Source organism: Cnephaeus nilssonii (genome assembly GCF_951640355.1).
Source record: "Cnephaeus nilssonii genome assembly, chromosome: 7".
Classification (NCBI taxonomy): Eukaryota; Metazoa; Chordata; class Mammalia; order Chiroptera; family Vespertilionidae; genus Cnephaeus; species Cnephaeus nilssonii.
In genome coordinates, this window is record NC_137078.1 from 10,180,351 (window position 1) to 10,201,396 (window position 21,046).

Here is a 21,046-nt window from a genome sequence, read left to right on the forward strand (position 1 = left end):
ACAAAAGTTAAATGGCTTAAGAATCATCTATTCATGCCCTGCTCAGCCAGTGTGGCTCAGCGTGGACCTATGAACCAGGAGGTCACAGTTTGATTGAGGTCAGGGCACATGCCTGGGTTGCAGGCTCGGTCCCCAATATGGGGAATAAAGGAGACAGCCAATCAATGATTCTCCCTCATCATTGATGTTTCTCTCTCTATCTCTCTCCCTTTCTCTCTGAAATAAATAAAAATATATTTTAAAAGAAGAGAGAAAGGAATAAAGACTTATAAAAGGCAAACCAATATGGTGGCATAGGTAAACACCTGTATTTAATGCCTCCCACCACCACACCAAAATTACAACTAAAATACATAACAACCATCATCCAGAAGCACGGGAAAACTGGATGAGTAGAAGTACTATGCCTAGAGAGGTAAAGAAGAAAGCACATTGAAACTGGTAGGAGGTGCGGAGGCACAGAACAGGCTGGTCTGGCACCCGGGTGTGCAGCTTTATTAATCGGGGGGAGACTGCCTGTGCAGAGGCCGCACAGAGGAGCAAAGGGTCCCAGGCCCACACCAGACCCCATCCCAGGGTTTCAGGGCTGGGGAAAGAAGTCCCTAAGGGGCCGTAAGAACTACGGACTGTAAAAAACAGTGTGGATTGGGGCCTGAGTGACAGACACACAGGCTGCCGGAGACCCAGCTGCTCCTCTTAAAAGGCCAGCACCACGAACTGAATTTACAAGCTCCCGCTTGCTCTGAGCTCCAGTGCCAGGTGAGGCTCTTGGGGACCCAAACACATTCGGGAAGAAACTGGACTGTCTGGCATGGGGGCAGGAATGTGGGGGCGGCTTTCTTCCAGACTGAGGTGCTTGCAGCGGTCATTGATCTCATGCTGGAACCTCCCTGGTGCAGGGCTGACTGACAGCCATTTCTATTTGCTCCATCCTGGAGATTCCCTGAGACTCCGCCCCACCCAATTTACAACCCCACCCAAACTGTGTGCAGTAGCTTTAGCATATGAATGTCCTGTCCTTTCTCAGCCTAAAACCTGTCACACAAGCTGCAGCTGGGTCAGGGAGCCCAAAAACTATCAATAAAAGGTCCAAGGCCAGCACCAGCCTGCCTTGTTTCACAGCTGGGACTCGTCTAGGGACTTCCAAACCCGATACAAAGAGGAGGAATCTGCAGATCTCTCTGTAGTTCCTGCTGGATAGCCCTAGGCAGTGGCTGACTCTGCACCTCCCTGGAGACCCAAGAGCCAGTGTACGCAGTGGTCAGTGTGAGACCATACCAGATTACAACTCTTCACATCCATAAGTGACACACCCAAGGGGCAGACTCACTGAGCACCAAAGCCCCAATGAAGCAAGCCCTGCTCAGTATGGGTGTCTCCTGCACAGCAGCTCTCCCACTGTAGTCGCAGCTGGTCCCCACAGCCAATTGGCCTGGAGGTCAATTCCTCCCAGTGACACCAACAGCAATCAAGGCTCAACTACAAGACTGTGCACACAGCCCACAAAGGGGTGCACCAAGAGTATCCACCTCAAGTGATTGGGGAGGCTGAGCCACTGGGCCCTATAGGGCACCTACTACACAAGGCCACTCTATCAACTCAAGGAGACTTAGCAGCTACCCAATACACAGAAACAAACACAGGGAAGCAGTCAAAATGCAGAGACAAAGAAACAAGTCACAAATGAAAGAAACTGAAGAAAGCAAACTATTGGATATAGAGTTCAAAACCACAGTTATAAGATTACTCAAGAATCTTCTAGAAACCTCTGAGGAACTTAGTGAGACCTTCAAGGATCTTAGTGAGAATGCAAAAAAAAAAAAAAAAAAAAAAGGAAAAGGACCATTCAGAAATTAAGCATACACAAACTGAAATAAAGAATAATATACAGGGACTCAAGAGTAGACTAGAGGATCCCAAGAATCAAGTAAATGATTTGAAATACGAGGAAGCAAAAAAACACACAACTGGAAGAGCAAAAGGAAAAAAGAATCCAAAAATATGAAGGTAGTGTAAGGAGCCTCTGGGACAACTTCAAGCGTACCAACACCAGAATTATGGGGGTGCCAGAAGAAGAGAGAGAGCAAGATATTGAAAACCTATCTGAAGAAATAATGACAGAAAACTTCCCCTACCTGGTCAAAGAAATAGACTCACAAGTCCAGGAAGCACAGAGAACCCCAAACAAGAGGAATCCAAAGAGGACCACACCAAGACACATCATAATTAAAATGCCAAAGGCAAAAGACAAAAAGAGAATCTTAAAAGCAGCAAGAGAAAAACAATTAGTTACCTACAAGGGAGTGCCCATACTACTGTCAGCTGATTTCTCAACAGAAACTATGCAGGCCAGAAGGCAGTGGCAAGAAATATTCAAAGTGATGAATAGTAAAAACCTACAACCAAGATTACTCTACCCAGCAAAGCTATCATTTATAATTGAAGGTCAGACAAAGAGCTTCGCAGACAAGAAAAAGCTAAAGGAGTTAATCACAACCAAACCAGCATTATATGAAATGCTAAAGGGTATTCTTTAAGAAGAAGAAAAAGGTAAAGATAAAAAATTATGAACAACAAAGTGACAACAAATACATATCTATCAACAAGTGAATCTAAAAATCAAATGAATAAAATATCTGATGAACAGAATAAACTGGTGAATAGAATAGAATCAGGGGCATGGGAATGGAACAGACTGATGACTCCCAGAGGAAAGGAGGTGTGGTGTGGCAGGGGCGGGGGGTGCGAGAAGAGATTAGACAAAGATTTTATATGCATGTATGCAGTACCTATGGACACAGACAATAGGGTGGCGATGGTCTGGGGTGGGGTGGGAACCAGGTGGATGGGAGCTATGGGTGGAAAAAAGAGGGACATCTGTAATAATCTCAACAATAAAGATTTAAATAAAAAGAAATTTCTCTTGTTTATAGGGCAAAAAACCCAAAATTTATAAAAACACCTAGAAAAAGAGCTTTTAGATATATACTTATCATTGTTACTAGGTCTTGTGTAAATAGTCTACTTGGGTTTTCTTGAATCAATTTTAATATTTTATATAATTTGTATTTTCCTGAAATTCATTTCACTAATTTTTTATATCTTCTATCATATTTTCCATATATTCTTTTATATTACATGTAATAAACTAGTTGAATAAAGTAGCACTATCTTGCTCATTACCTGATAGATTTTTTCATACTTGGTGCGGAGAACAATAAAGAAATACTGCAATAATTACAACACTAAAATTATCCCCTCAAAATTAATCATATTCTTTACATTAAATGTTGGCTTGAGGAATTAGTTTTACAATGAGCAAAAATATGCTTTCTACTTGTACGTACTCAGAAGTGTGTGTCACACATAAGGATGTTTGCAAACAAATTAGAATTACTAGAAACTCTGACAATCTGAAGTACGAATTTCATCTTTTAGTCATGTTTGGATAAATTCCAACACTAAAAAATCAGAAGCAGCCTGAATATATACTAAAATCAATACCCAATTCACACCCTAGATTATAGCCCCCTCGTAATGGACATTTGATATTATCCACCAGAACTCAAATCTCTGGCAATTCTCCTTAGATGATCTTGATCAGTTTGAGCTGTATTAAAATTTTAGCAAAGCTCTTGGAGTAGCCTTGTAAGCTCAATCTAATTTTATGAAAGAAGGAACTGGAAGAATGGGTGAAAGGGCATGTTCCTGGGGTCCCAAAGGTATCTCTGCCTTTGTAAAACAGATTTGCATGCAGTTCCTCTTAAATAGCAAGTAATCTGGCATCATTTTATTTAAACTCAATTAGATCCAAGTCATTGACATAACATTTAAGAGTAAAATCATATAAAGTAAGATTATATACACTGAATATTTTTAAAATTGATTGTTACCCTATAAAGAACATTCTTTCTAGCAAACTACCTCTAGTTTTAGAAAACTGGGTATCAAAATCTGAAAACTGAACTTCCATTCCAGATAGTTTTAGATAAAGCGATATCAATGTTTGCTAAATGCTTATATCATTGTGTTTATACTGAATAACAACAATACAATTGTATGGTACAAAAATTCTTAGTGTCCAGTAAGTCAATGATCATTCCTCAGGTTTACACATTCTCATCTATACTAATAAAAGGGTAATATGCTAATTAGACCAGACATCTTCTGGACGTCCTTCCGGACTAAGCCGTGGTGGCTGCAAGGGCCAAAGGCAGGCAGCCATGGTGGAGGCTGCGAGTGCCAAGGGCAGGTCGCTGTCATGAGGCAGGCCACCGTGAAGGCCGGCAGTGGCAGCAGCATCAGGGTGATGGGGGCGCACCTTCCCCTGATCACCTGGTCACCTCTTGCAGAGGGAGGCCAGACTGTGGCTTAGGCCCGCTCCCTTAAGCCATCAGTAAGACATCCCCTGAGGGCTCCTGGACTGTGAGAGGGGGGAGGCTGGGCTGAGAGATCCCCACCCCACCAGGTCCCGGGTGCCTAAGGCTGGCCAGAGGGAGGGAAGCCCAGGTCCTGGGTGGCTGCAGCCAGCCGGAGGAGGGAAGCCTGGGTCCTGGGTGCGTGGGCCGAGGCAAAGACAGTTAGGGGCGATCAACCAGGCAGGCAAGTAGTTAGGGGTAATCAGGCAGGCAGGCAGGTGAGCAGTTAGGAGCCAGCAGTCCCAGATTGCAAGAGGGATGTCCGACTACCAGTTTAGGCCTGATTCCACAGATTGGGCCTAAACCCACAGTCGGACATCCCCTGAGGGGTCCCAGATTGGAGAGGGTGCAGGCCAGGCTGAGGGATCCCCACCTCCTGTGCACAAATTCCGTGCACTGGGCCTCTAGTTTACTAATATTCTATGAGAGCCAATAGTCAAAAACAAATTCAAACTGTTAAGACCAAAGAACTCATCTGGTAAGCTCCTTATATTCTGTATAAAAAATCTTTCCCTACCTTGAGGTTATGAAAATATTCCACTATATGATGTTCTAGAAGATACTTCTTTTGCCTTTTGCATTCAGATCTACGATCAACCTACAATTGTTGTATATGATGAAAGATTATCTTCCATATGGCCAGGCAGTTGACAAAATACCATTTAGTGAAAAGCTGAGTCTTTCCCCACATTTCTCAATACTGTGTTCCATTAGTCTATTTGTTACTCTCAGGACAAAGCCTCAGTGTTTTAATTTATATGACCTAAAATAAATCTTAATAACCAACTGAGCCATTCCTCCCACCATGCTGTGCTTTCTTCCAAGAGTATGTTGGCTATTTTGTTTTGCTTGTTTTCTTTTTCTTTTTTGTTTGTTGGATTGGCTATTCTTGTCCCTTTGAATTACCATATAAATTTTAGAATTATCTTATCAGTTTTACACACACATACATCTGCTGGGATTGCACATAAATCTATACATGAATTGGGAGGGGGTGGAATTTACATTGTAAACATACTGCATCTTCCCACGTCTGGTGGGAGGTACAGTTATTTCCTTTTATTTTGGCCTTCTGTATTTTCTACCAATAACATTTTTTCTGTTGTGATATTACATATTTTTACTACATTTGGTGTTTTTTTCTGCTACTATAAACAATATCTTTTTAATATTCTGATATCTGCCCATTGCTGTTGTATAGAAATACAACTGACCTTATCCACAATATTGACTTTGTATCCAGCAACATCCTGTTATGAATGAACTGACTGTTTGTGCCCCACCCCCAAATTCCGAATGTTGAAGCCCTAACCTCCAATATGCTATTTCGGAGGTGAAACATTTAGGAGGTGTTTGGGTTCAGAACAAGTCACCCCGAGATGTGCCTCTGTGGTAGACACATTATTTTGAGCTAAAGGCCACTGAAATCCTGGGGGCACAAGAGAACCTTCTGCCCTTCCCTTTGACTGTCTACTGGAAGAATTTAAATCAGTGGCCTAGCCCACAGTAAGTTATCACCAGAAATAACTTTCTATGGCTTATCTATAGGACAGGGTAAACTATAATAGTTGAATATCTGCTATTTTCATCATCCTGAAATGACCTTCCTCTCCTCTGAAACCTAAGGCACCTTACCTCACCCTCAGCTCACAGAATGCCACATATACCTCCTTTTAACTTTCTCTTCCAGGACCCCTTGTGTACGTGAGGTCTCTGGCTCTCATATATTTGAGGTTCCCAGATCACAAATGTAATTAAGTATGGTTGTTTTCTCTTGTTAACCTGTCTCATGTATATGGATTTATTAGAACAGTGATGGGTAAAGTTTCTTATTCTCCCCCCCACAGAGGCAAGTAGGGTAAGATGAGGTCATGAGCTTCCTCATGTGGGGTCCTCATGATGACATTAGTGCCCTGAGAAGAGGCACCACAGAGCTTGCTTTCTGTCTTTCTCCCTGCCACGTGAGGACATGGTGAGAAGGCAACCATCTGCAAGACAGAAACGGAATTGCCCTGAGCTTACCTTTCAGCCTCCAGAACTGGCAGAAAATCCCATTCTGTCGTTTACCCACCTAGTCAGCACTGTTTTGGTTAAGCAGCCTGAGGTGGATAAGACATATGGTGCTGAGAGTGGCGTGTTGCTCTAACAAATATCTCAAAAGGTGGTAGTGGCTTTTTAAATGGGTCATGAGTACAGGCTGGAAGAGTTTAAAGCGCGTGCCAGAAATACGGACATTAGGGGTGAATCTGGTGAGAGTGAGGATCACGTTATTGGAAAATGAAGGAAAGATAAACCTTATTGTAAAGTGACAAAGAACTTGGAGGAAAAGTATTTTAGTGTTTTGTGGAAGGCAGAGTTTGCCAACAAAGAAATTAAATTTTTAGCTAAGTAAAAGCAAAATCTGAAGGAGCAACATAGTTCCTCCTGACTGCTTATAAAATATGCAAGAAGAGAAGGATGTACTGAAAAAGAAATTGTAAAAAGAACTCAAAACTTGAATATTTGGAAAATTATCAGCCTATCCATGTTACATATCCTTAGTATGTTCTAAAGAGCAGATAAAGAGCTGACAGGATTTTATGCACACAAATGATGACTGTTTGACCTGAAGGGGATGGAGATGGAACAAAATAGAAAAAGGCTAGAAGAAACTCCATACTGTTTTCCATAGTGGCTGCACCAGTCTGCATTCCCACCAGCAGTGCAGGAGGGTTCCTTTTTCTCCACATCCTCGCCAGCACTTGTCATTTGTTGATTTGTTGATAACCATTCTGACAGGTGTGAGATGGTACCTCCTTGTTGTTTTGATCTGCATCTTTCAGATGATTAGTGACTTAAGCTTGTTTTCATATGACTCTTGGCCTTCTGTATGTCCCTCTTTCGAAAAGTGTCTATTTATGTCCATTGCCTAGTTTTTGATTGGATTGTTTATCTTTCTTTTTTTAAGTTGTATGATTTCCCTATAAATTTTGGAGATTAAACCCTTAACGTACATAACATTGGCAAATATGTTCTCCTATGCAGTAGGCTCTCTTGTTGTTTTGTTGATTGTTTCCTTTGCTGTGCAAAAGCTTTTTATTTTGATGTAGTCCCATTTCTTTATTTTCTCCTTAGTTTCCATCATCCTAAGAGCTGTATTGGTAAAGATATTGCTACGACATATGTCAGATATTTTGCTGCCTATGGTTTCTTCTAAGATTTTTATGGTTTCCCATCTTACGTTTAAGTCCTTTATCCATTTTGAGTTTATTTTTGTGTATGGTATAGGTTGGTGGTCTAGTTTCATTTTTTTGCATGAATCTGTCCAATTTTCCCAGCACCATTATTTGAAGAGACCGTCTTGACTCCACTGTATGCCCTTCTTCTTCTTCTTTTTTTTTTAATAAAATATATTTTTATTGATTTCAGAGAGGAAGGGAGATGGAGAGAGAGATGGAAACACCAATGATGAAAGAGAATCATTGATCGGCTGCCTCCTGCATGCCCCCTACTGGGGATCGAGCACGTGACCCTGGCATGTGCCCTTGACTGGAATCGAAACCGGACTTTTCAGTCTGAAGGCTGATGCTCTTCTTGCCTTCCTTTGTCAAATATTAATTGAGCATACTGATTTGGGTCGATTTCTGGGTTCTCTGTTCTGTTTCATTGGTCTATATGTCTGTTCTTGTGCCATTACCAGGCAGTTTTGAGAACAGTGGCTTTGTAATACCATTTGACCTAGTAACCCCACTTCTAGGAACATATTTCAAGAAATCAGAAACACTAGTCAGAAAGTATATATGCACCCCTATGTTCATAGCAGCACAATTTACAATAGCTAAGTGCCCATCATCAGATGAATAAATTAAAAACCGGTGGTACATCTGCACAATGGAATACTACTGTGCTGTAAAAAAGAAGAAACTCTTACCATTTGCAACAGCATGGATGGACCTGGAGAGTATTATGCTAAGTGAAATAAGCCAGTCAGAGAAAGATAAACATCACATGATCTCACTCATTTGTGGAATGTAATGAACAACATAAACTGATAACAAAAATAGATCCAGAGACATAACAGTATCGAACAGACCTCCCAAACTCAGAGGGAAAGCAGGGGATGGTGGTGGTAAGAGATCAACTAAACGACTTGTATGCATGCATATAAGCATAACCATGGGCACAGATAGTAGGTGGGGGGCGGGGTAAGGACATGTACTGGTGGGGAGGGAACGGCCAGGGAGAGGTCAATGGGAGAAAAAGGAGATAGACGTAATACTTTAAACAATAAAGAATTTAAATTAAAATAAAAAGGCTGGAGGACTTCTTAGATTTGACAGGAGGTAAAGATGATGGTACTGGCTGTGAACATCCACTACTCTTCAAAAAGCAGGAAAATGAAAGCAAAGGAGTTTCAGAGATCATCGGGACACCATCTGGTTTTCAGCAGTCCAGGGAGCCTCTGCCCAAAGCCTGGGGGGTGGAGGTGGGGTGGGCAGGGCCACTCTGCAGAACCATGGGAATGGAGCCACCTGGAGCCTTGGGGGCAGAGACTGGCCCAGCAAATGGGAAAAGCTCCCCCTAGAACCTATGGAGGGGGGTGATGCTGCCTCACCAGTAGACCTGGAAGGCACAGTTCAAACCAATTATTCTTAAGGCTTAAGATCGAATGGAATTTGCCTCTCTAGGTTTTGAACCATCATCACCTCTTTCTTCTTCCAGTCTCTCCCTTTCTTAGTTGGAATGTCTATGCCATGCCTCTTCCACCACAGTATTGTGGAAGAATATAACTTGTCTTGAATTTTGCCACAGGATGAATCACACCTTGAGTCTCACTCATACCTGATTTAGATGATATTTAGAAATGTAATGAACTAAATGTTTGTATCCTCCCAAAACTCCTGTGTTGAATGAAGCACTAACCCCCAATGTGATGGTATTTGGAGATGAAGCCTTTGGGAGGTAATTAATTCTGGTTAGATGAGGCCATGACTGTGGAGCCCTCATGATGGGATTAATGCCTTTACACAGCTTGCTCTCTCACTCCACTCCAAGTGAGAAATCACCCTGTACAAGCCAGAACGAGGGCTCAAACCAGAAACTGACTGTGTGGCACCTTATCTTGGATTTATAGCTTTCATAACTTTGAGAAAATAAATTTCTGTTGTTTACGCCACCTGACTATGGTATTTTGTTATATGAGGCCAAGTTAAGTCAATTCCTAAAATTACTTATTAATTCCAATAATTTATCTACAAATTATTTTTCATTTTCCTTTATCCACAATCATATTCATCTGCAAATAATAAGGGAGATTTCATCCTTTCCAAACTTACATTTTAACTGTTTGCCTAACTGCACTGGACATGTCCTGCCTCACAAGGTCAAATAGACATGATGCTAATAGGCAGCCTGGTCTCACTTCCTATGTCAGAAAGGTTTTCATAATTAAGTATCATTTCTTTGTAAACCTTTTTAGCTTTATTTTAGCTACCCTCTGCTAGGGAGACAACCCTCACCCCAACTCCTAAAAAATGATGTCCATGTCCTAGGATTAGAAACCTATGGATATGTTACAACTTATAGCAAAAGGGTATTTGCATGTGTGATTAATTTAAGGATCAGGAAATGGTGAGAGTGTCCTGGATTATCCAGGTGGAGAAAATGTGACCACAAAAGCTGAGGCTAGACCATAAGCCACAGCAGCCTTTAGAAGCTGGGGAGCAAGAACACAATTCTCCCCTAGAGCCTCTAGAATAAACAATACTCTGCTCACTCATTTTGGACTTCTGACCTCCTGAGCTGTAAGATAATAAGTTTGTGTTGTTTTAAGCCATTAAATTTATAAGAATTTGTTAAAACAGTAGTAGGAAACTTATACACTACAGTAGATTTTGTAAGTTCCATTATTATCAAATAACTATCTGCTTCCGGTAAGAAAATATATAATTTATCTCCTTTATTTAAATAATGTGCTGAAATACACTAATTGATTTTAAAATGTTAAATACATTCCTGAAATAAACTCAATTGGCTAATAGTATATTATCCTTATTATATATTGTGGGCTTTGGTTGGCAGTTACTTTGTTTATAGATTTTTTGTATGAAAGTTCACAAGTGAGATTGGTCTGTAATGTTCCTTTCTCTTCAATATTCTTGTTAACTGATACTATAGAAGTGATGTCACTTCATAAAAGGAGTTGGGAGTATTCCCTCCTTTCATGTTCACTGCAATTTGTCTACTTCCCCTTTTAGTTCCGTCAACTTCCGCTTTGTAGTTTGATGTTAGGTTGCGAAGTGCAGACATATTTAGAATTGTCTCTTCCTAGGAACTAAACTTTTATCACTGTAAAGGTAGTATACCTGTAGCAGTGATTTTTGCCTTAAAGACTCCTTTCTTTCTTATATTCAAACAGACTTACCCAAATAAATTACATCTAAGCTGGTAGTTAAAGGATATGGAGAAAACTGATAGGCATGAGAAGGTCCTAGAAGCAAGAGAGAATATAGTGCTTTCGTGGAACTAAAATATCTTTGCTATCAAAAATTTGTATCAACTACAGCCTCTACCCGACATCCCTCCCTTGCTTACCACCAGGGTCCTAAATTTGTTCTGGTATTTATTCTGCTGTGTAGTCAGGAAACACATGGTCTAGTTCGAGAAGGTAAATCATAATTGCTGCAAGCCAGTTATGACAATTCTATTTCCCTGGCCAAGGAGACGTGAGGAAACACCAGGAAAAGGTTTTCCCCTCTAATAATACATTCATGGAAGAAAACCTGGATGTCTGGAGCTATAGCAACCATTTTGTGATAATGAGGGAACTAGCCCTAAGAGTAACCTAGCATGATAAGGTTTCCAGGCCAAAAAGATGGAAGGAGCCTCTGTCCACACTGACATTGCTGACATGGCCCTGTGCCCAGATTTCCTGTTATGCAAGCTTATAAACTTTTCATTGTTCAGAGGGCTTTTAGGTTGAGTATTCTGCTCCTCAACGCTGATGCATCCTGTTATACCACTTCTAGATTTTTTTTATTCCCAGTTTTAAATAAGAGATTGCTGAAGAACACTTAATTTCCAAAATAAAACAATCTTTGCAAAAAAATATTTTTACTTTCTCTCAAAATATTATTATATATAGGCATTTCACTATAGTTGAAAATATTAAGAAATTTAACTTTTAGAACATTATCATAAAAATATACTACTAATCTATAATCCTTAAAAATAATGGTTTTACAATGGGGGGGAAATTTTCAACAATAAATATATTTTTTTAAATAATGGTTTTATAGGAATCCTTTTTTAAAATAAAGTTTCCATGGCTGGTCATGATGAAGAGGAAATACAAATAAATACAAATAATACATAAGCCCGACTGGCATGGTTCAGTGGTTGAGCATTGACCTATGAACCAGGAGGTCATAGTTCGATTCCTGGTCAGGGCACATTCCCAGGATGCGGGCTCGACCCCTAGTAGGAGGCATGTAGGAGGCAGCTGATCAATGATTCTCTCTCATCATTGATGTTTCTATTTCTCTCGCCCTCTCTGAAATCAATCAATTAATCAATCAACATATATATCCTATATAATAAAAGGCTAATATGCAAATCGACTGAACAGCGGAATGACCAATCACTATGGCGCACACTGATCACTAGGGGTCAGACACTAAATGCAGGAGCTGCCCCTGGTGGTCAGTGAACTCCCACAGGAGGAGCGCAGCTCTGCCAGAAACCCTGAGCCAGGCTCATGGCTGGCAAGCGCAGCAGTGGGGGCAGGAGACTCTCCCACTTCCGCGGCAGCGCTAAGGATGTCCAACTGCCAGCTTAGGCCTACTCCCCACGGAAAGCAGGCCTAAACCATCAGTCAAACAACCCCTGAGGGCTCCTGGACTGCAAGAGGGTGTGGGCCGGGCTAAGGGACCCCCTGAGTGCATGAATTTCGTGCACCAGGCCTCTAATATTACATAAAACTGAATATAATTAAATCCCAGGAAAACACACACACACACGATATAAGTCAGCAGGAAAGCATTTCATAAGAATTAGGGTTCCTTAATATTCAATAAATTAGCAAGTACAAAAACAAATATAAAATTTTTCATTTTTCATAATTTCCCACACTCTCACTTATACCTATTAACTTTTTATAGTTGCCATGGCAACTGTAAATTATATAATCCTATCTAATAAAGAGGGAATATGCTAATTGACTGCCCTGCCCTCAAATATGGTGGCACCCACAGCCAATAAGAAGGGAATATGCTAATTGACTGTCCAGCCCTCAAAGATGGCAGTGCCCACAGCCAATAAGGAGGGAATATGCTAATTGACTGCCATGCCCTCAAAGATGGTGGTACCCACAGCCACAAGATGGCAGCACCCAGTTCCCTCAGCCCTGCCGGGTGGCAGGCAGGCCCGGCCACTCCACGTGCCTGCCTCTGGAGTTCCCCAGTCTCATCAGCCCCCCAGCCACCCAGGGCTAGCCCGAGGCGCAGGCAAGCCTCAGATGGCAGCTGCCCAGCCACCCAGGGCCACCTGAGGCTCAGGTAACCAGGGCCGGCCAAGGCCTGCACTTCCGGCAGTGGCAGCAGCAGAAGTGTGATGGGGCATTGCCTTCCCCTGATCACTGGGTCACCTCCCACACCTGAGGGCTCCAGGACTGTGAGAGGGGCCAGGCCGGGCTGAGGGACCCCCTCGCCAGTGCATGAATTTTCATGCACCGGGCCTCTAGTAGTTATATAATTTATAATGTAATTATATAATATTTCAAACTTGCAAAAATTATAGGAGAGCAAGGCACATATTTCTAATCCAATAATGTATTAAAATTTCACAGAACATAATTTTGAGAAGAGGTTAAACACACTGATAAATTTTATTTTTTCAGGTCCAACATGATCAAGTGAAAAAAAAGCTTGATTTTGTAACCACAATCACAGAATAACTCAAAATAAAATATTTATATTTAAAAAATACCTTGCTAATTATGTAGCTATTATATAGATCAAGTAAATAATTGGGCAATTATCAATGGAAGTTAATTAGAGTTTATTTTTCATATATACATATATATATACATACACACACACACACACACACACACACACACACACACACACTAGTGGCCCGGTGCATGAAATTCGTGCATGGGGGCAGGGTGTCCCTCAGCCCAGCCTGCACCTTCTCCAATCTGGGACCCCTCGGGGGATGTCCAACTGCTGACTGTCCGACTGTCCAGAGGGATCAGGCCTAAATCTGCAGTCGGACAACACCCTCGCAATCTGGGAACGCTGTTTCCTAACCACTCACCTGACTGCCTGCTTGATTGCCCCTAACCACTCTTCCTGCCAGCCTGCTCTCCCCTAACTGCCCGCCCACCAGCCTGCTCACCCCCAACTGCCCCCCTGCTGGCCCCCAACTGCCCTCCACTACCAACCTGCTCACCCTCAACTGCCCTCCCTGCCGGCCTGCTCACCCCCAACTGGTCCCCCTGACAGCCTGCTCACCCCCAACTGGTCCCCTTTGCTGGCCTGCTCGCCCCCAACTGCCACCCCCGCCAGCCTGATCACCCCCAACTGCTCTCCCCTCCTGGCCTGATCACCCCTAAACTCTTCTGCCTTGGCCCCACCACAATGGCTTTGTCCAGAAGGACATCTGGAAGGTCTCACAGTCTAATTAGCATATTACCCTTTTACTAGTATAGACAGGATATGACATACCGCCATAACTATAACATATCTACCAGTATTACTCTATGAGAATACGTACTTCATGCGATAGGAAGGCATCTAATACATTACATTATACATGTTCTAAGTAGTAGGAAATACTGTATTCGTAGCAATAATATACACCCTGTGACTTCCCTTCCTTATTTGGGAATGGTTCCCCAGTTCTTTGAACGTTTCCTGGCCCCTAATGTATTTTTTTTTTTTTTTGTCATTCAGTGTAACTTTATTTACTGTTTATTGCACATGATTTGAGGTCTTTAATTTCTAACCACCCAAGTTTCAAAGGACTATTTTTTCCATGAAGTTTAACATTAACATTAGTGAATTCATGTATTCATGTGTGTTTATTGTAAACGTCTGAATTATTCACATTGCCATAGATCCTGAACTCGTAAGCGTGGACCATGCACAGACTGGCAGCAAGCCAGGAAGCCACTCTGCAAACAAACAGATACTCTGCATAAGGAGAAAAGTCATAGCACAACATTTAATGTCCAACCTGAGTCACCTCAGAATGTTACATATATTGACTTCTTAATTCATATAGTATTGGGAACTCAACTGTTTGGTTGGTGACAGGGTTGACCTGGTTTTGAGAGGATTAGTCCTGAAATAATTAAGGAAAGGGGGGCTCAATCTTTCTTCTTTTTTGCTTGCTCCTCCCCAGCACCTTCATCTTTCTTCTCAGCTTCTTGGGCATCTTCTCCTCAGCTTCTTGAGCATCTTCTCCTTCACCTTCACCTCCTTCTTCTTCCTTTGCGTCCTCAAATTTTTCCTTGGCACCTTCTTCCTCTTCCTCTCCTTCCTCTTCCTCAGCCTCTTCCTTCTCCTTCTCCTCCTCTTCAGCTTCTCCTTCAGAGGGGGGTTCATACTTAGCTTCCTCAGCTTTTGCAGCCTCAATGGTCTCTTCCACCTCGATCTGCTCCTCCGGTATGAGGCTGGTATATTAAGAAGGGAAGGAGCGAGCGGACATCAAGTAGGAGCTGGACTGTAAACCACCAAAGGCAAATCGGCAAAAGACCTGGGAACTCTGGGAGTAGCCGCTGGCTATGCTTATGACACTGGTAAAACTGAGCCAGGTCTCCTCACCTTCCAAGAGTTTCCTGTAAGCTGCAATGTCAATGTCCAAAGCCATCTTCACATTGAGGACGTCCTTGTATTCTTTTAAATATCATGTCATTTCACTCTTTGTAGTTCTAAACTCATTTTTTAATTTGTTGATTGTGACCTGCATAGCACTAATGTCGGCGTTCTGCTTATCCTCCAGCTCTTGCAGCTGCTTTTCCAGCGCTTCGTTCATGCCCCAGCATGCTTTGATCTCCAGGGTCTTGGCCTTAAGCAGGCGGCGGCTCTCGGACACCTCGTCCTTGGTGGCGCGCACTGCTTGGGTGTTCTTGGCAGCACTCTCGGACAGCACAGTGAAGCAGCTCTTGTACCATTCTTCGGCATTCTGCATGTTCTTGGCAGCCAGCTTCTTGTACTGGGCGCAGATGTCCATGAGCCCAGAGGAGAGGTTGGGCTTGGAGAACATGTCCATCTCCATGGAGATCTGTGTGTACTGGATCTGCGCCTGCAGCTCGGTGATCTCCTCTTTGTGCACCTTCTTCAGAAAGGCGATTTTGTCCATCAGGCTGTTGATGCGCTTTTCGAGCTCAGCGCGGGCGAGATCCGCCTCGTCTGCACCTTTGCGTGCCTCCATCAGCCAGCCCTTGGCATCCTGGAGGTTCAGCACCTCTTCCTCATAGTGTGCCTGCAGGTTGCTCAGAGTCTCCTCCAGGCCCTCTTGCTTGCCCTGCAGCGCCTGCTTCCCCTGATGTATTTGGAAAGAAAATAGCTCTGAGTTTGGAGAAATTAAATTACAATCATGACTTTAATTCAACTGCCTCCTGTACTTCCAGCCAGATAACAGGAAAAACATCCCTGGGCCAGCGCCTCCGATGGCTGAGCTCTGGAGTGAGGACCTGCGGCCCAGCGCTGAGTGGGTGACAGCGACTGGAGGCACCTCGGGTCCCTCCTGCTGTCAGGCCCGCAACCTGGGCCCTCTGCTCCAAGCCCCTCCCGAGCCCTGGTGCCTCCTAACGGGGTCCTGAGGCTGCACCCCTGATCCCGCTGCCCTCTCCTCGCCGGGAACCAGGGTGCGGTGGCGCGGGGCGCAGACATCCCATTTTCATTAAAATGTTCAACCCGCGCCCGCTCCACCGGTGTCCACAGGTGGTCCGGGGACAGACAGTGATCCCAGAGGCGCTTGCCGCCCCCACCAAAGCTCAGCCACGATGGTCCGGGGTGAGCCAGCCCCGCCAGGCCTCATGGCTGCGACTTGGACCCGCTTCTTTAACCAGGGACCTGGCGCTGGGCAGGCGGCAGCGGTGCTTCCTCCCCAGCCTGTGCTGGAGCGGGTCCTTGTGATTTCAGAACCGAACTCTGAGGGCCTCCTCAGGTGGCAGCGACCCTGGCTCTCCCTCAATCCCGCCAAGGCTTGCTTCTCACACTTGCTGAAAACCTTCTTGGTCCACTTGCCATAGTAATCAGTTCAGGCTGAAAGGACTGGGGACTCCGGCAGGCCTGAGGGGACTGGGCGCAGCCATCTTGTGGCTATTGGTGCCACCAGCTTTGTGATGGAGTGATGGTCAATTTGCATATTCTATCTTTATTAGATAGGATATATCTATAATAATAAAAGCGTAACATGCTAATAGACCAGATGGCCAAACAGTGGAACAACCATCCAGACGACCTTCCAGATGACCATTCAGATGACCATCCGGGACCACGCTATATCACCCACTGGCACCAGGTCAGCCAAGGCGGGTGCAATGCGATTGGTCAGGGGGCCCGGCCATTGCCCCATGATCACCCCGCAGAGGAAAGCCCAGGCCAATGGCTGGCAGGGTGATCAGTTGGGGGGTTCCACGATTGCCCCAAGGAGGGAGGCTCAGGCCAGGGACCGGTGGGCTGTGGCAGGTGGGTGGGGCCTCTCTCTGCTAGGGAAGCCTGGGTCCCGGGTGCCAGAAGGAAGCCAGTGTAGGCAGCCGGGGGAAGGAAGACCTACTCTTGCACAAAGGGGATATATATATATCCCCTTTATGGAATTACTTGAATAGTCAAAGTTTCTCACATTTGATTTGAAAACCTAATATCATTTTCTTTTAATCCTCACCAAGGATATGTTTTCATTGATTTTTCAGAGAGAGGAAGAGAAAAAGTAAGAGAGAGAGAGAGACAGACAGACAGATAACATCAACATGAGAGAGAAAGACAACTGGTTGCCTCCCACAGGCATCCCAACCAGGGATTGAACTTGCAACCTTTTGGTGTACAGGATGATACTACAATCAACTGAGCCACCCTGCCAGGACAAAGCTAATAACATTTATTAGCAAAACAAATATTTCCATATAGTAAATAAAAGATTTTAATTTCTACAAGAAAGACATCAAATGTGCTTATTCAGAATTCAGAATAAGTTACACTCATGAAAGGCACCCAAGTGTTAAAGAGTACTTTCAGTTCTCATGGAAAATGGAAAAAAGCTGCGACCTCCAATTTTAGTTTATTGGAAAATAGAAATGTCATTGTTCTTTCAACATAAAATGTAAGCTTTATACATGTCTCCATTACTAGAAACATTTGCAGTTATTAAAACTTAAGCAGCCCAGAAGAACCCTCTTCTGAAGGGAGAAAGATATACCTATTTTTTAAACTGGCAGATAATAACTAAACATCAATCATGGACAACATCAACAAAACAAAAAGGCAGAAAAACCAAGTACTTAAAGGTATTTGAGAGTATTTCTAAAAGCAAGGAGATTCTGGATGGGAGATGACACCTGAAATAAAAATAAAGGCATGACTAAGTGAATTTCCTATTTTTCATGAATTTTAGTCTAAAGGCAAGCTCCAATTTGTACCATGCAGAAGCAGCAAAACCTCCCACAGAAAACCCACTTCTCGCTGGCTTGAAGAACCAAAGACCAGAGTTTAGGGCAACAATAGCTACTGGATATGAGGTTGGCAGGGACAGGAATCCCAGTAAAGAGAGAGACAGAGAAGACAATACACACTTCTGTGTCTAAACACTGCTCAAATCTCTGGCTGACATGTAAACCATGAACTGTGATTTGAAGACAGAGTTTGCAGTTTGAGTCATTCAAATTAATTTTTTTACAAAAACAAAACAAAAAATCAACACTATTAGGAGGAATGTAACAATCAAAAAAGGAAAATCAATAGATATATTTTTTAAAAATATCTATGTGAAACTCATAGTCATCCTACATGCAGGATCCATTATCTAAAGATAAGATAATCAAGAAAGATTGACTCTGAGATGATCCCAGATATTGAAATTAGCATAGATTGTATTCTAATTTTTATTTATTGATGAGAGAGAGAAATATCGATTTGTTGTTCCACTGATTCATACATTCATTGGTTGATTTTTCTATGTTCCCTGACCAGGGATCAAACCCACAACCTTGGAGTGTCAGGATGATACTCCAACCAACTGAGCTACGTGGCCAGGGCTGAAGCAGCTACTGTGACTTTGATCAAGGATGAATACACTAAAAGGAATCTTAATATTATGAATTAAAAGAAATAACAAAGAAACAGCCCTATTAAAAATCAAATATAAGTTCTAGAAATATAAAACATCATATTGAAATAAAATGGGCTTTATTTCGCAGCAAATATACTTGGTAGCAGATGGGAGATGACAGAAGGAAGAGAAGGTAAAGTTGGAAGCAAGAGTTAAAGAAAAGAAACTATGGAATCTGAGGAATGGAGCAAATAAATATTTAACAAAAGGAAAAGAGCTTAGAAACTTGTAGCACCATATTAAAACATCCTTGTAACCGGACTCCCAGAGAGAAAGAAATAAAAAAAGAAATAGGATAGTCTGGCCAGTGTTGTTCAATGGTTGGGCATCGACCTATGAACCAGGAGGTCATGGTTCAATTCCTGGTCAGGGTACATGCCAGGGCTGCAGGCTCAATCCCCAGTGGGGGGTGTGCAGGACGCAGCAAATCAATGATTCTCTTTCATCATTGGTGTTTCTATCTCTCTCTCCCTCTCCCTTCCTCTCTGAAATCAATAAATTTTTTTAAAAAAAGAACTAACCAACTCTGAGCATTACACACACATCTGTAGATTAAATATAAGAATAGTTGAAAGAGAACAGTGGTTAAGTTAACAAGCTGGGCTTTGGAGCACAATGTATTTGATTCTTAATTCTGGGACCTTCTAACTGTCTCAAAATAATCACCTAAAAATATCCATAATTATTGATTTGTTGTGAAGATTAAGTGCCTAGCACCATCCCTGGCACACAGAAAATGTCTGATAATTAACTCAAATTATAATTGTCACAATTAAGTTTTAGAAAAACACCAAGCTATCCTACTTTATTAAAACAAAAATTAGTGCTTCTAATCATTTGTATTTCATAAAATATACGAATCTAAGACATCATAAACTGTAAGATACTCTTATTTTATGTTGCACACAGACATTGTCTTGTTCATATGATTCCAGAGACATAATGTGTACATCTTAGAATCAATGAAATAAGGAACGCATATTAACTTGTGTAAACCTCATAAAGCCTTACAAGATAAATGCTAGCATCCCCATTTGAAGTCATGTGCCTGAAGTCAGAGTAGGTAAAGTGAGGCAAGATTCAAAGATAGGAAAGCTGTTTCATAATTCTTGCTATTAGCCACTGTATACTAAACGCCTGTTTTTCTTGGGTTCTATCATATTATTAACTTTAATATGCTTGTATTGATTTTTTTTAGAGAGAGGGGAAGGGAAAAGGGAGAGAGAAATATTGATCAGTTGCCTCCCGTACACACGCTGGCCAGGGATCAAACCTAGGTATGCACCCTTACTGGGAATTAAACAGGTGGTCTTTCAGTGTGTGAGAAGATGCTCAACCAACTGAGCCATAATGGCCAGGACATCATTTTATTAACCTTAAATTTTCAATAGTATAACAGGGCTCGATTCTGCAAGAATGTCAGGTTATTATTGGTGGAAAAAAGAGGCCATTCCATGTCACAGGAAGACAAAATTCTACACAAGAGACCGGTGGTTTCCAATCCTGGCTGCCCACAGAATAAATTCAAGTGCTTACAAAGCCATATTCACCAAGAATAACCCCAGAATCTAGGAGCAGAAGACAGGGACCTGCATTCCCTTTAATGCTTCAAAAGTGACTCTGCTATATATCCAGCCCTGAGGACCAATGCACCTTATTTTTTATTATTTAACTAGAAGCCCAATGCTCAAAATTCGTGTAAGAGTAGGACTTCGCAGCCCCAACTGCTTCGGCCTGCCCTCATAGCCCTGGCTTTGTCCTGAAGGTTGTCCTGTCCGGACGGTCATACCACTGTTCATCCGTTCAGTCGATTTGCATATTACACTTTTATTATTATAGATTTTTCCACCAATGCACTTTCTATCACTTTTACCACCAGTGATCTGCACTCAGGTAATAAAATAGTGACCGTACACCAAGCGAAAACATTCTGGTACTACTATAATCTTGATTTAATCTTATTTTTAAATTTTAGAATGCATTCCACGAGCATTTGGGACTGCTGAGAATGGGAATCTCCACTTTTGCATAAATGAGACATGGCCACAGAACATTTGGTGCATGTTATAATGACAGAAACACAGCCGGGCCCACCATGACTGGGGAAATGAAACAGTGCCTTTGAAGAAAATGACATCAGTGTCTTTGTCAAGCTTCCACCTAAATTGACAAATATTGAAACTACCCACAGGATAATGCCTTCCTGTGCCAGTGTTCCTGCTTCCTGAGGACATCATTCCTGTCCCAACCACACCACACAGTGATTGCAATGACCTGCTCTGTCTCTGTCTTCTGATCTGAGCCTCTTCAGG

At 42.5% G+C, this 21,046-nt stretch overlaps 1 protein-coding gene and 1 pseudogene across 2 annotated transcripts in view; both read right to left on the reverse strand.

Annotated features, from left to right (window-relative positions):
* The window catches only part of GMDS (GDP-mannose 4,6-dehydratase), a 687,968-nt gene that overhangs the window by 393,422 nt on the left and 273,500 nt on the right, over positions 1-21,046 (reverse strand). The gene's annotated exons all lie outside the window — the stretch shown is intronic.
* Positions 14,770-16,445, reverse strand: LOC307102677 (neurofilament light polypeptide-like; annotated as a pseudogene). The gene is made up of 2 exons: positions 16,396-16,445; positions 14,770-16,005 (listed from the first exon to the last, which is right to left on the reverse strand). The product of its transcript is annotated as a neurofilament light polypeptide-like (transcript).